The sequence below is a fragment of the Eulemur rufifrons genome, chromosome 24 (assembly GCF_041146395.1).
Source record: "Eulemur rufifrons isolate Redbay chromosome 24, OSU_ERuf_1, whole genome shotgun sequence".
Taxonomy (NCBI): Eukaryota; Metazoa; Chordata; class Mammalia; order Primates; family Lemuridae; genus Eulemur; species Eulemur rufifrons.
The window spans coordinates 31098524-31113929 of record NC_091006.1 but is presented as its reverse complement, the minus strand read 5'-3'; the positions used below and the strand labels follow the sequence as shown (position 1 = coordinate 31113929).

At 41.0% G+C, this 15406-nt stretch overlaps 1 non-coding gene across 1 annotated transcript; it reads left to right on the top strand.

Annotated features, from left to right (window-relative positions):
• Nucleotides 1-12238: 12238 nt before the first annotated feature.
• Nucleotides 12239-12343, top strand: LOC138375161 (U6 spliceosomal RNA). The gene has a single exon (XR_011231423.1). It is a non-coding gene; the product is annotated as a U6 spliceosomal RNA (small nuclear RNA).
• Nucleotides 12344-15406: the final 3063 nt, after the last annotated feature.

Here is a 15406-nt window from a genome sequence, read left to right as displayed (position 1 = left end):
TGGTGAAGTCACTCTGGCCTGAAACAATACAGGAAGGCTTGGAGCAGGACATGGAACTTTTAAAGTTAATTATTCAGTTTATGTATATCTTACTCCAATCCCGAATACTTGCGGGATTTGTTAAAAATACACATAATACATTGGCAAAAATAAATAGGTGAGGGAGTCAGAGGGAGGAAAGAAGACACAGGGAAATAGAAAGCTGGCTATAGTATTTCATCAAATCACATCTCAGGCAATCTTGGGCTAGATGTGGGCAAATCTGGTTATAAATATCCTGTTATCAAAGCAAAGAAGGATAATATGATCAGTTGCAAAATTCACATATGCCAGTATATGTCATATATGTCAGCCACTCTTCTAAACATTTTAACTGTATTAACTCACTTAATGGTCACTGTTAACACCTCTACCAATCAGTATTGTTGTTGCTGTTTACACAGATGGGAAACTGAGGCTCAGAAAGGCTAAATAAGTGGCCCAGTGTTCACTGTGGCAGCACTGAAATTTGAACCCTGGTAGCCTGGGCTCACAGCCCATACTTTTAAGGGCTAAACAAGACTTTTCATAGAGAATGTGGCACAGATAATAGCAAACCAGCAGTATAGAAGAAGCATTTCCTAACACTGAGATCGACATCCTCATAAAGACAAAACAGTTTGACAAAGTATACTAGTTTCCACATTTGGGTGTTTCCCAGATCGGTTAATTTTTTTTTTTAATGGTGGGAGTGGAAGAATATGATATACAACTGGCAACCTCTTCTTTGTATATGCCAGGTAAAAACATTAAAACTAGCAGGGAGTCTCAACATAGTTTCTCATAAAATAAATGATGTTAAGCACCAAAAAAAAGGCATAATCTAAAAAACAGAGGACCTTGGTTTTAAAATGTGAATAAATTCAGCTTTGAGAAAAAGGTACACTGTCCATGTCATTCTCATTTGACCTCAGATTGATGAAGACCAGTCAGAGAATTTCAGTGGTGCATGAACTACAATAGGATTTGAGAACCCACTGACAACTCCCCTTGGATTCTCTCTATGGCCTCAGAACACCAAGGACCTAAGAGCTGAACTGAGGCCTCCATCCTTCTCCTGGTGGGATCCCAGGAAGGTCTCAAAATTAGTCTCTTAAGAACCAGACAATGTGATCAGATCAGAAAACCCAGAAGGTCTGTGAAAGGTAGTCTGAGTGGGGGCTCTCAGTTCATGATCTTCACACAAGGTGCACACAACACTCACAAACACGAGCATGTCCCTGCAGTGGCTGAAATACATCACAGTGACACTTAGGGTAAGGCTATAATTTCAGTCCTGAATGAAACTGACGACTGTTACTTTAAAAAGAACATGAAATAAATGCATCAAGAAAATATGACGTTAACACCAGGAACATTATTAAATTTTCCTGATGCGAACAGGTTGGCAGCATTTCTCTACTTGGTTTGGTAAAGAATTTGAGTTGCTTATAAATTTATGCTAAAACCCTCTGAATATGCTTTCAGAGGCTAAAGCAAGCAGCCCCGCGTGTTCAGGGAGTTGTATTTACAATACTTTCTGTTCCTATTTTCCATTTAGAATGCAATTATCCTGCTTGGGAAAAAATAAAGGTCACTGGGTTAATGGAGCTCACCTTTTTTAGTCCATAAATAATACATCAAATATAGTATTTAAAAAGAAAACCACATCCTATATATCATTGTAGTTCTGATGCTTTTTTTCATAGGAATTTGAGTATATGGCACTTATTATGGCCATAATAGTTGCCATCTATCAAGTTCCCATAGCACTGGGTCAGTAAAGAAGCAGGTAGCACGCATCTATTAAGTTGATATTCATCAATACTAAAATGTTCCAGAAATTTCTCATGACATTTTCAAATCAGATTACTATACATTCTGCTCTGAATTTGAGGAGACTATCACAGAATGATTTATACACAGAAAACCTCATGAGCTTTATCTGATAAGTATTGACAAAGATATCCATTTAGAAAATTCTAATCAAACACAGACTCAAGCACATTCCTTTACTTCCACAATGGCCTATTGTGAATAGACAGTAGACAGTACTTATGACCACACTAATAATAATAAATATATCTAAGCAGGCAAGATTCTGCTGCCACTAGGTTCCCTAATGAAAAAACAAAGACTTTCCTGCTAGCTAAATAGCTGAACAGGGCTCTCAGCCCAAAAGACTCTAATCAATGCTTTCACTTCAGCCTTCCCAAGGGATCAACTAAGCAATCGTTCCAGTACCTGGCACATCAAGATTTATAAGGCAGAGTAGGAATGCATGGCCTAAATAGCTTCAGAAAGCCATTTGTTATGAGTAATAAAAAACCAACTTAGAGTAGCTGCTGTTAGATCACCATTATCCTCACACTAAGGCTGCGTGTCTCATGAGATTTAGCTGATAAATATTTTTAAATAAAAGAGAATTATAGTACACCCCTGAGCTTGCTATGGAAATTGTTAAACACATAATTACTCCCCCAAAATAATGAAATGAAAAACTTTGCTTTCCACTTGATGCAGGCTTGTGTAACAAAATACACTGGGATTGCCAAACAGCAGAATCACACACGGCTCCTGCCTCATCAATAAGGGTTTCAGCGGCAGCACAGCATGTCCCTGAGAACAAGTTATTTTAACTTCAAATTATAAACCTAGCAATGAATCAGTGAACCGTTTTCCTAAACAACACAACATTTATAATCACTTGACAATTTTATTTTTATTTTCATTTTATTTTTTTGAGATAAGGTCTTGCTCTCCTTCTAGGGCAGAGTGCAGGGGCATCATCATAGCTCACTGGAATCTCAAACTCCTGAGATCAAGCAATCTTTCTCCTGCCTCAGCCTCCTGAGTAGCTGGGACTACAGGTGCACACCACGACATCCAGCTAATTTTTGTATGTTTTGTAGAGATGGGGTCTTGCTATGTTGCTCGGGCTGGTTTCGAACTCCTGGCCTCAAGCGATCCTCCTGCCTCAGCCTCCCAAAGTGCTAGTATTACAGGCGTCAGCCATGGTGCCCAGTCTGACAATTTTTTTTTTATTTGGTAGACATGTTTGTCACCAACAGAAAGTAATTATTTGTTTTTATTGTACTTAACAACTACTACCATTTATTCAGTTTTGTTCTGCCAGATACTAATCTAACACATTTACATGGATTATCTAATATAATCCTTGAAAACACCTTATGGTCTGTGGCAATTTGTTATCTGATTAAGGCTACTGATCTATAAGCACAAAGCATCAAAATCTAACATTATTTACTCCATAAGCAAAATTTTTGTTAGTATCCATTCTCAATGTAAATCTTTTTGGCTTTGAAATCTATCTAAGCTTCCTGAAAAGGTTTCCTTAAAATATTAGATTTTTTAAATGAGTATCATCAGATACTTACTTCTTTATTTATTACCAGAAGTTTTACATCTGTGTCACATAAAACTAAAGTAGGCTGATTGGTATTAATTAAAAGGCAGATTTCCTGAAAAACAAAAACAAATGCAACTATTCTAGAATTATTTCAGCTCTGACATTATTCTTATAATGAAACTCTGGGACACTGTAGAATTATAAGTATACATTATTTTAAGCAAATAGTTTTTAAAAAATAAATCTTGAGTTTATAGAATTAATAAATAAGGACTGACCTGGACTTTACTTTCACATAATCCATCAGTCCCTGCAGCATTAGTTTGTACAAAATATTGTACAAAAACAGAACCCCAGGTTGAATGATTCCTTACTCTGGAATACTTCATGTGTTAAAACAGAAGCATGATCTACAAACATGCACAATGCTATGTCCTACATTCATTTCCCACTCCTCATCTATAAAATGGGAATAAACCTGTACCTACATACTTGACAATAATGTTTTCAGGAGGAAAATCCAGAACATATAACAGTGATTTGGATTCTTCAAAAGGAAGAAATTTTATAAATAAAGTATTAGGATTTTGCCCTACTTCAATAGGTTTGACAGTATGAAGGAGTGTTCTAGGTAAGAAAACTCCCACCAAAATAACTATACAGGCTAACAAGTTAGTCTACCAATACCATGGATACTGACAGAAGGTACTAGACTCCTGAGCTAGAGACAAAGGACTTTATTAGCCACAGAAGAAGCAGTAATGAGAGTATCAGCATGGTTTCACTGGTTCCCCAAATCCCAAATCCCACAGAGCAATATGGAGGGCCCAGGGGAGACTGCCTATGCAGCAGGGTGAGTCACAGGAGAGGAATCTGAGCTCAGGCATCCATTGCTTTTATAACAAGCAGTAAGCAAGTCTATTCTTTGTTTGGAAGGAACCCAGGTGCCATATAAGAACTTCAGTGCACTATCATTTCAGGATTATCAGGTATACGAACAATCCTGAGAAGTGAGCTAGGTAAACAGTCAAAGCCCTAGGATTTTGACACATGCAGCAAGGCCCATCCCTGACTGTATCTCAACACACAGGGCATAATGATGCAAATGAGTAGAATTTTAAAATGAAGTTACACGGTTACTTAAAGAATCATGATTTTAGTTCCAAAAGAAAAAGATGCAAGGAAGAAATTTCACAAGGCTATTTTCACTGCCTTTGGAAAGAGGATCACAGGATTAACGTGTGAAGACTCCTGACTTTCCATTGGTTAATGTTAATAGATTCTAATTTTTAAAAATCACTTCTTGAACTCCCTAAACTCGAAAAACTATTAAAAATTGCTGCAATAGGGCCGGGCGCGGTGGCTCACACCTGTAATCCTAGCACTCTGGGAGGCCGAGGTGGGCGGATCGCTCGAGGTCAGGAGTTCAAGACCAGCTTGAGCAAGAGCGAGACCCCATCTCTACTAAAAATAAAAATTATCTGGCCAACTAAAAATATATATAGAAAAAATTAGCCAGGCATGGTGGCGCATGCCTGTAGTCCCAGCTACTCGAGAGGCTGAGGCAGTAGGATCGCTTAAGCCCAAGAGTTTGAGGTTGCTGTGAGCTAGGCTGACGCCACGGCACTCACTCTAGCCCGGGCAACAATGCAAGACTCTGTCTCAAAAAAAAAAAAAAAAAAAAAAAAAAATTGCTGCAATAACTGCCACATCACAGAAATATCCTCAAGATAATGGTTGGTTTCTATGAACTAAGAATAAGAGAATAGTCCACTGGACCACGTGGAATCAGGAGAATGAGGCCAATAATAAGTATGTGATGGGAAAGAAAGGAGGAGAGAGGATATAGGGAGGAGAAAGGGCAGAGGGAAAGAGTTAATATATGTACGACAAGTGCGCCAATGCAAAAAAGTCTGGTTTTAAAGGCCCAGTTGGATTTAAAGCATCAAGAAAAAGCAGGAGGATTCTACATCCTGCTCTCTCTCCTTTATATTGTGAAAGTGTGGATGAGGGCCAGTCATTCTCAGCCAGGTTTTGAAGTGCAGCATTTGGCTGCCAGATGCCCATTACACTAATTGGATCACCAGCCTCTTCCATATCTCATTGACACAGGGATTCCAGGGATGCTCATTGCTTCTGCAGCATTAAATTGACATACAATAAACCATAAAATATTCATATGGACCTGTACTCTACATTTGTATTATACTATAATTCCACAATGATTTCGCAACAGCCTACTTGAGGGATGTGAAGAAATGCCAATACTAAATACATTTCTCAGGCTTAAAAATTAATTTTATACTTCCGGAGCATTTGAAGCACTTGAGAATGGAATTACCATCTTCCTTAAGAATTTTTTCTTGTTAAGTCTAGAGCTACAACTGCTCCAACCCAACAAACACAGAAATCAGAGCATTTTTAAGAAAGATTTTTTTTCATATTCAGAAATTAAAATGTCTACATAAAAATACATATGGCTATATACAGTCACGTGCCACACAATGAAATTTTGGTCAACAGACCACATATATAATGATAGTCCCATAATATTATGATGGAGCTGAAAATTCCTATTACCTAGTATTTACTATGCTATACTTTTAATCATTATTTTAGAGTATACTCTTTCTACTTATATAAAAAAGAGTTAGGCCAGGCATGGTGGCTCACGCCTGTAATCCTAGCACTCTGGGAGGCCGAGGCGGGTGGATCGTTTGAGCTCAGGAGTTTGAGACCAGCCTGAGCAAGAGCGAGACCCTGTCTCTACTAAAAATAGAAAGAAATTATATGGACAACAAAAAATATATATAGAAAAAATTAGCCGGGCATGGTGGTGCATGCCTGCAGTCCCAGCTACTTGGGAGGCTGAGGCAGGAGGATTGCTTGAGCCAGGGTGTTTGAGGTTACTGTGAGCTAGGCTGATGCCATGGCACTCTAGCCTGGGCAACAAAGTGAGACTCTGTCTCAAAAAAAAAAAAAAGAAAGAAAGAAAGAAATGAAAAAGAAATACCTCTAGTGGAGAAAGAATGAAAACTTCATGACCCAGTACAGTGCAGTAGTTGTCCTCGGTCAGGTTTCATAGCAGCAGATCCTGAGGTGAGGAATCTTGCACAAGTGATTTGAGGCTGTCAGGTGAGAACTAAGGAAGCGGAGTGAGCAGGACAAAGAAAAGGGAGATGCAAGGCAAAGATGTGGGACCAGGTGCAGTAGCCCCAGCCTGATCCCACAGGGAGCTGTGGAGAGTGAATGATGCCACACAGGTGTTCCCTGTTCAGGCAGTAAGGTTGGTCCGAGGACTCCCTTATCAGTAATCCTTTAGCTGTCGACCACACCTGAAAGTCCTAGGGTGCAACCTCCTAGGCATTTCCTGATAGGTAGCTTCCATCAGCGAGGACAATTCTTGAGAGAAGGTGCAGCTGTGAGCTGTTGGGAACCTGTCTGCAGGTAAGGGGGCTCCCAGGCCCTAGTGATGGGCTGGACTGCTTGGGTTTGCATTTGCTTCCACCATTTGTTAGCCATGTGCTATGGTTTGGATATGGTTAATCTGTCTCCACCAAACTCATGTTGAAATTCGACCCCCAGTGTGGCAGTGTTGGGAGATGGGGCCTAGGAGGAGGTGTTTGCATCATGGGGGTGGACCCCTAGTGAATGGCTTGGTGTCCCCCTCACTCTGGTGAGACTGGATTAGTTCTCACGGGAACGGATTAGTTGTTGAGAGGAGGTTGTTACAAAGCCAGGCTGTCCCTCGTGTGTTTTGTCTCTCTTCACGTGTCTGCTTCCCCTTTGACCTTCTCCGCCGTGTTACGATGCAGCACGAAAGCCCTCCCAGGAGCCAGGGCCACGCCCCTGAACTCTCCAGCCTGCAGAAGGATGAGCCAAATAAACTTCTTTACAAACAACCCAGTCTCAGATATGCCGTTATGGCAACACAAGATGGCCTAGACACCGCGTAACCTCAGGAAAGTTACTTTACTCCGTAAAATGGGTCTTCCGAGAGCAGCTACTTCATATGCTTGTCCTAACGCTAAATTAAAACACTCAGCACAGCACGTCATATTGAATTGTATTTGTAATTCCCTTAGCATCAAGCGTAGCACGTAACACTCAATAAACGTTATAAATGTTATTGTTGCTGCCCAAGTGCCCTGCACGGTGGACACCAGGAGCAGTAAGAGGAGCGAGATTTTCGAGCGAGACTTTTTTTCCCCAGCGTTGAATTTAAGGGCGACCTAGAGATCCCACATCGAGGCGACAGCCTGAATAGATAATACACACATCCACCGCATCTGACGTCTCTCCAAGTTCAAAGGCAAACAAGAGCAACCTCTGTGTGTTTCTCTTGAAAGAGGAGGGACGCGTACTATCTCGACATGGCTACTTCTTACTTCTGTAGAGACCCTCGGTCGGTAGATGCCTCATCTAGTCCTGACAGGAAAAACAAGCAAAAATAAAACGCTTCCTCACGACCCGTGCTGTCTGACCTCAGTCACGAAGCCAGACTCTTCCTCAGGCGACAGTGTTCCCACAAAGTTACCCCACGTGTAAAATCCAGGTCCCGGTTCTGATTCTCGCGCCCTCCAGAGGCAAACGCGGAGAACTCGGGACTCTGCCTTCGGTTCTGTCCCCGAGTTGTGGGAACCAAATCGGTACCCGCGACTCACACCTGACTGGAGAAGGCGGGATGGGTCAGTGGTGACTAAATGCGGTTCTCGGGAGAGGGAAGGCGGCTATGTTCCTCCTCACGCGACGCCAGCAAACTCGAGGCGGGGGCGGGTCTCCCTGAGGTGACTGGGTCCCCTACGGCCCTGGCGACGCAGCCAGGTTGTCGCGCCGCCGTTCGGAAACAGCCCCTGCGGGAGAGGGGAGGCGGCGGCCCTGGGCGCTGCAGGCCGGCATCGGGGCTGCTGTTACCTGTTCACGCACAGGCTCAGTCCACAGACGTGCGCCCGCGTCCTGGCGGCCCGCCGCAGCCTTCCCCGCGCTCCCGGCGGGCGCGGCCCGGAGCGGCCCGTGGGGCTTGGGGCGTGAACCACGGCGCCCCCCGCGCTCCGGACTGCGGTCCTCAGGGACGCCCTGGGCGCCGCCACCCGGGAGGCAGCAGGGGGCGGGGTCTGGGGAGGACACGCCCACGGCCCCGCCCCTCAGGCTGAAAGACCCTGTGCGTCTCCTCCCGGCTCCTCAAAGCGGGACCCCAGCGGAGAGCCGGGGATGGGGGAAAGTGGAGGCGCAAGCTGTGGCGCTGTAGCTGGACCTGACAAGGCATGCGGGGCGGTGGGGGGATTTGAACTTTTATTTTTATATCAAACTCATAAGGACAAGCTGCGGAGGAATAATGTAACATTCTCATTCCTTCTTAAAAGTAATGCATGACTTTGAAATACATGTAGTGCGGTGAGAGAGACCCCTGGGGTAGCGTTCTGCGGAGGTGCCTTGGGTGCAAGTTTGAGAAGCGCTGTTAGGTACGCAGATGCTCCCCGCAGCTCGCTCTGCGTCTGGATCTAGGAAATGCCCTCGGCTGCGAGCGGCGTTGACCCCCCACTAGCCCAGGTGGGAGGCAGGATGCTTGCAACCTGCATCTGGCCCCTCCTGGAGAAAACTGAAAGGAGGCATAAAACGCCGTGAGCAGAACTTTCGGGAACTGAGCGGTGAAAGCGAAGGCTCTAGGATAAACAGCGCTGTGGGCACGGATGGTTCAAGGGGTCCTGGAAGTTCCTTCTATTCGGTTGATTCATATGTCACTGCCATTTTGATGGGTCAACTTAACAGAATAGCCCCGGTTGCTTTAAGTTTCCTGGGAAACGAAGTTAAATATACTTTAGTCATTTATAAGTATTTACAATGGCATTAAGCAACAACTATATAATGAACTGGTCATTAAAGAATTTAACGTCCTCCGCAATTTTCACCTTTTCGTTCCATTCGAAAGGCCTCAGAATGGAATTATGCCAGAAATATATAGACGTACACGTGGTTTTATAAGGAAACTCACCTAAAACAGTAAATCTATGAAAGCCACTGTTGCTTGTATAATTCAGTTTAATTTTTTTAAAAACTGAGAAAGGATACAGAAATGAGTACAAGGACGCCCAAATCTCTTAAAATTTAAGTTGATTCTGAATCTGATATAGGTTATGATAGTTCTAAACATACACTGATTTTTCTTGTGCAAAATCAGCTCTAATCAATCAGCTCACTCCCCTTAGTACTATAATACACTTTTCCCCCCACTGAGGCTGTTCCCTGTGAAACAGTGGATGGCACCACCTTGTCCACTTGTCCAAGACAGAGACCTGGGAATCATTTTTTATTCCTCCCCCATTCTAGCACCTCCCAAATTCATTCTCTCTGCAGCTACAGAATGATCTGTATAAAATGCACTTCCTTGCTAAAAGCCCTTAAATAATTCCCCATATTCCTCAGTTAGGACTGAGGGTAGTCGTAACTCCCTCATTAGATTTTAAAGGCTGTTTGTAGTCCACTTCCCCACCCCAACCCTTTCCACTTGCCCCTTTTTACTCTCTCTGCCTCCTGCCATCCCTCCTTCCCAGTGGCACTCATTGTTAAATTGCTCTGATTTCCCTAAGGCACAGGAATGTCCATTTGATCACTTAGCCTCAAACACTCTTCAGCCCTTTCTTCCCTGGCAAGCTCCTACTGTTCCATCAGGTCTCTGATTAGATGATTTCCTACAGGTAGCTCCCCAGATTTCCCTCCTACAGGTTCTCATAACCCCACACTGTAACCCCACCAGCCCTTATCACATCGTATTATAATTACCCTTTTTCCTCTATTTCACCACTAGACTAAGCTGCTGACACGTGCCTAGAAGGAAGCTGCTTGTGGAAAGAGCCTGAGCTTTTAAGTCATAGAGACATTGGCTCCAAATCCAGATCCTGCATTTACCAATTATGTGCACTTCAGCAGCCTTTTTAACCTCTCTTAATCTTAGTTTCCTATCTGTAAAGAAAGAGGATCATAATAAATATTTATGAGATAATGTGTGTAAAGCATTTTGCACATAGCCAGGCACTTAGTACGTGCTCAGTAAATAGTAGTTACAAATGGTAGGAATTCTGCCCCAAATCTCCTCCCAGACTGGACTCCTCCCAAGAGAGTAGACAGTTCTTATCACCCCATGATGATAAAATGAAGAAGAAAACTATGATTTCTCCTGACCCCAGAAAGATCCTTATTAGCTGCATATACTTAAGGAGGTTATTTGACTGGTCTCTTTCATGCCTCAGTTTCTTAATGTGAACATGTTTCATGTCATTAGTGTGATCAAAGGATAGCATGAAAGTATTTTGTGCAAATATAGCATTTTGAAATGAGATATTCTTTTCTTATTATTTGTTTAAAGAAATATGATTCTAAAACATTAAAATTTTTAAAACTAACTGGGGGCTGAGAGACCATAAATAATTTAAAACAGTAAAGCCTCACTTTACCCAGGACCCTTAACATTTTCCTTTCTGCATCCTCTTTACCAGAAAAGATAAGTTGTAAAAAAAGTTGTTAGGAATTTCATCACACCTTCAGCCACTGTCTACTATGACAGTGATGGTGAACACTAGTATAACAAGTGGTAAGCAAGTGAACAGCTAGTATGAGAAGATAGGTCCTAGAAATCAGGAAAATCTATATCTTTCTACAACACAACCTGGGATAACTGAGATTAGGTTATTTTTACAGTTTGTCGTCCACATTTTAGACTAACAGACTATTAGAACTAGGAAATATGTAGCATTCTGGGGAAACGGAGAAGATTGAATGCCTACATATTTACTTTCCCTGCCTCCAAATTCTATGAAAATGATAGTAAATGATTACTGTAAAACATACAAGATAAAAAGCATCTTGGAGAGGAAACTTTGCAACAAAATATTATAAGCTGGAAAACAGTGAATGAGAGGTAATTGACTCAGATAACTGATGTGGACCTCAATCCTAAACCTGTAGGAGGAAAGCTAAGAAGCAAACCAGTTTCACTGCAGAATCCAGGAAGTCTCTGGAATTGGCAGCACTAGGTAGCTTTGAAAGTAGAGACAAAACCAAGGCTATTGAAGGATGGGGTTAATGTTTGTTTAAGAAGCAGTTAGGTCCTCAGATCACTCTCTCCCACTCAGTGCAGCAAATCAAATGCCTCTCCAACACCCTGTCTACACCCTGAAGGCTTACTGTCTGGAGATAGAAAACAGAGTTTCTGGACCAGGGGATATTAGGTACAGTTAAGGGAGTATTGTACTGAACCCAGAGGTATTAACAGAACATTGACATACTGAATGTTGAGAAGACACCCCATTCCTCCCCGATCTCTTTTCTTGATGAGGTCTGACATAAAGGGAGCCAGGTCTATGTCTTTTAAGTAGGAAATTAAAAAATACTTCTCTGGGGAACATGAGTAGTCCAAATTAATATATTCAAAGATACCCACAAAGTGTCCCTGGTAAATCACCCTCTAATTGATCTCATAATCAACAAGCCCAGAACTTCCAAACAGCTCAGTGCTCCTATATATGAGCAAATGGCCAGGGATCACTAGATATCCAAGGCAAAGCTATAGCATAAAAGAGGCTAAAACAAAGGAATAGGAAGGAAAAGGCAAATTGAAGAAGTAAAGACCATTGTGGGCAGAAAAAGGCCTTAATTAACTATAATTAATGTACTCAGACAGACAGGAAAAGTTATTTTATCCATAAAAAAGAATAAGATGTTCTCTTAAAAAGGAAATATTCAGCAAACCAAAAGGTTTTGGAAATGACATGTATAATAGCAGAAATAGAAACTTAATAGAAGGGTTGGAAGATAAGGAAATCTTCCAGAAAGTAGAAAGCAAAAATACATAGTGTGCTCATTAGGGCAGCATATATATTAAATTGGAATGATACAGAGAATATTAGTATAGCCCCTTGCAAGGATGACACACAAATTCATAAAGCATTCCATATTTTAAAAAAGCAAAACAGAAAATAACAAGTATTGGAGAGAAAGTGGGGAAATTGGAACCCTTGTGCACTCTTGGTAGGAACATAAAATGGTGCAGACACTATGGAAAACAGTATGGCAGTTCCTCAAAAACTTAAACACAGTTACCATATGATCCAGCAATTCCACTTCTGGGTATATATCCAAAAGAATTGAAAGCAGAGACTCAAACGAAATTTGTGCATCCATGTCCATAGTGGCTTTATTCAGAATAGCCAAAATGTGGAAGTAACCCAAATGTCTGCTGACAGATGAATGGATAACAAAATATGATATATGCATACAATGGAATATTATTCAGTCTTAAAAATGAAGGAAATTCTGGTACATACTGCAACATGCATGAACCTGAAAGACATTATGCTAAGTGAAATAAGCCAATCACAAAGGGACAAACATTGTATGATTCCACCTACATGAGGTACCTAGGGTAGTGAGACACACAGAGACAGAAAGTAGAACAGTGGCTACCAGAGGCTGAGGGCAGGGAGTAATGAGGAGTTATTGTTAAATGGGTACAGAGTTTCAGTTTGGGATGATGAAAAAGCTGGATGGATAGTGGTGATAGTTGCATGACAATGGGACAAGTACTTAATTCCACTGAATTGTACACTTAAAATGGTCTGATGTATATTTTACCACAATTTTTTAAAAACTAGCACTTTAAGCCTGTAGCTTAAGAGATACAGAGGCAAATATTAAAAGAAATAACTCTGAGGATGGGAAAATCTTGGGGGAAGGGCTGCTGTTTTTCAAAGAGGTTTTATAAAACTACTTATCTCTTTAAATTATGTGCATGTAAAATTTGATAACACTATAAATAAATGACACATAACAAATTTGAAATAATTGTAAGGCCCTCAATTTTATAGGTAACCAAATCATGGATAGCTTCCATATGAATGATCTGTAAAATAAAAAGGGGGAAAAAAACCCAAATCATGGAGAGGGTAAGACCTTTGACCAAAGTAAAAGCAGTAATTGACAGATTAAAGACTTGAACCAACATGTTCTAAATTCAAGTTCAGCATCCTTACCACCACAACACATTGTAGCCTACAACAGAATCTTCCTAAGTACCCTAAAATAAACTTTTCTAGGAGTCCTGCCTTAAACCTTCTTAAATTACTTTTCTTCATGTTTTATTAAATGCCTAATAAACCGCAGATTTTTCCATTTTGCCCAGCATTACTCATTAATACATGATTTTTTCCTAATCCAAACATAATTTTGAAATAATATACTTTTTCTGATTTTTTTCTCTATCTTCATAATTAAAATTGAGTGGGGTTTTTCAGTCCTGCATTTAGTTTTTCTCCCTAAATGGTTAGAGAGGCTTTGCTATTGATGAATAATAAGACACTGCCCTGTATTTCTTGCCTGGAGTATTTTGTGCTAACTGAATCCAAAAAGCTATCCGTGGTCATTGTTAAGGCAACAGAAAGCATTTCCATTTCAATTCAACTCAAGTCACCAATCTAATATTAATTTTAATATTAATTTTTCCATTAGAAATATGATATCACTGTAAAGAACAGTTAGACTAAGCAATAATATATAATTTACCATGCTTCTGACTTTAGAAGAAAACTCTTATATGAACAGTGCTTCCAATAATACTCCATTAGTTATCAGTTGAACATATACTAATGGGCATTTATAAAATAATTTTTTAAAGAACTGTAAGGACCTGTCATAAGCATATTCTCCAACACTGACAAAGTGGCTTTTCTCAGAATAATGTGCTTGATAAGTCATCAATGTTAGAACTCTAAATAAGATTTATTGTGCTTTTAAGATACCGTCCTTTACCATAATAGTATAGATTACTGTGTATGGTTTCTCATCTTATGTGACTGCCTCAACCAGGTTGTGTGCTTCTTGAGGGCAAGGTAGTACAGGACTAAACACCTATTAATTATAAGTGTTCTTTAAGCAATTGTAATAATTAAGTAATGAATCAGGGTAGGAATCATGGAATGTTAGTGCTGAAATGGGTCTTAGGGATCCATGGCTCTACCTACCTCTTTTTACAAAAAAAGAAATATGAATGAACATTTGGGTGTATGTTCATGTGAGACATTTCATATGCATTTGCCCCTCTAAATAGGTATTATACTATTCTTACCTCATGTTAAGGACAAGGAAAAGAAGGATCAGGGAGGTCAAGTAGCACAGGTCAGGCCCAAGGTTACACAGCTGGTCAGTGCTTATGCTTGGACTGCAGCCAACATGATTGGAGCCTAGAGTTTGTGTTTTGCTAAAGCCCAGAGATAGATGTTAGTTGATTTACATGTAATAAGATGGCTGGCTGCTGACAGGCCTAGAATTCAGATTGGCTGACTTCCCAGAGCAGTAGCTCATCATGGGACCCACTTAGTGCATATTTTAAGATAAAAATAAGTTTCTGTCTGGAGATACTCTTGACTATAATTCCTCATATTTTATATAGCAAAATTTGAAAAGACTCTACATGTAAATTACTGCTGCAAAATTGTTTCTCTAAAACATACATCTTAGAACTGAAAAAAAGTTAGCTTTGATTCATTCTCTCCCACTTCTTAAATAAGTAAACAGAGGCTCAAAGAGATGAAGACACTAATCCAAGACCATCCCACAGATAAGGGAAGGAAGGGAACTGGGACCAGGCCTCCTGCTTCCCGGGGCAGGGCTGCCTGCCCCACATTCTGGTTCCATGTGTTAACAGAGGCCTCTGTCTCCCATGCTCTATAAATCCATATTACAGATATACCCTTCTTCTAGAACTTTCCATTTCCCCAATTGCTTTCATTTATATTTCTAAATATTTCCAATCTCTAATTTACTCCTTATCTGTTATTGTCTATATCAGATCCAACTTATGCACATCCCCAGATTAGCTCTTGCCATCTGCCTTCTGCCACTTGCTCAGTAGAAAGCTCTGGCTGCTGCCACCATTGCCTCTCTTCCTAACAGTGCCGAAGGTCTCTTCCTTCCAAGGGGAAGGCCAGAGGCTGTGTGACTTCCAATGTGTCCCATATGGTAGCAGCC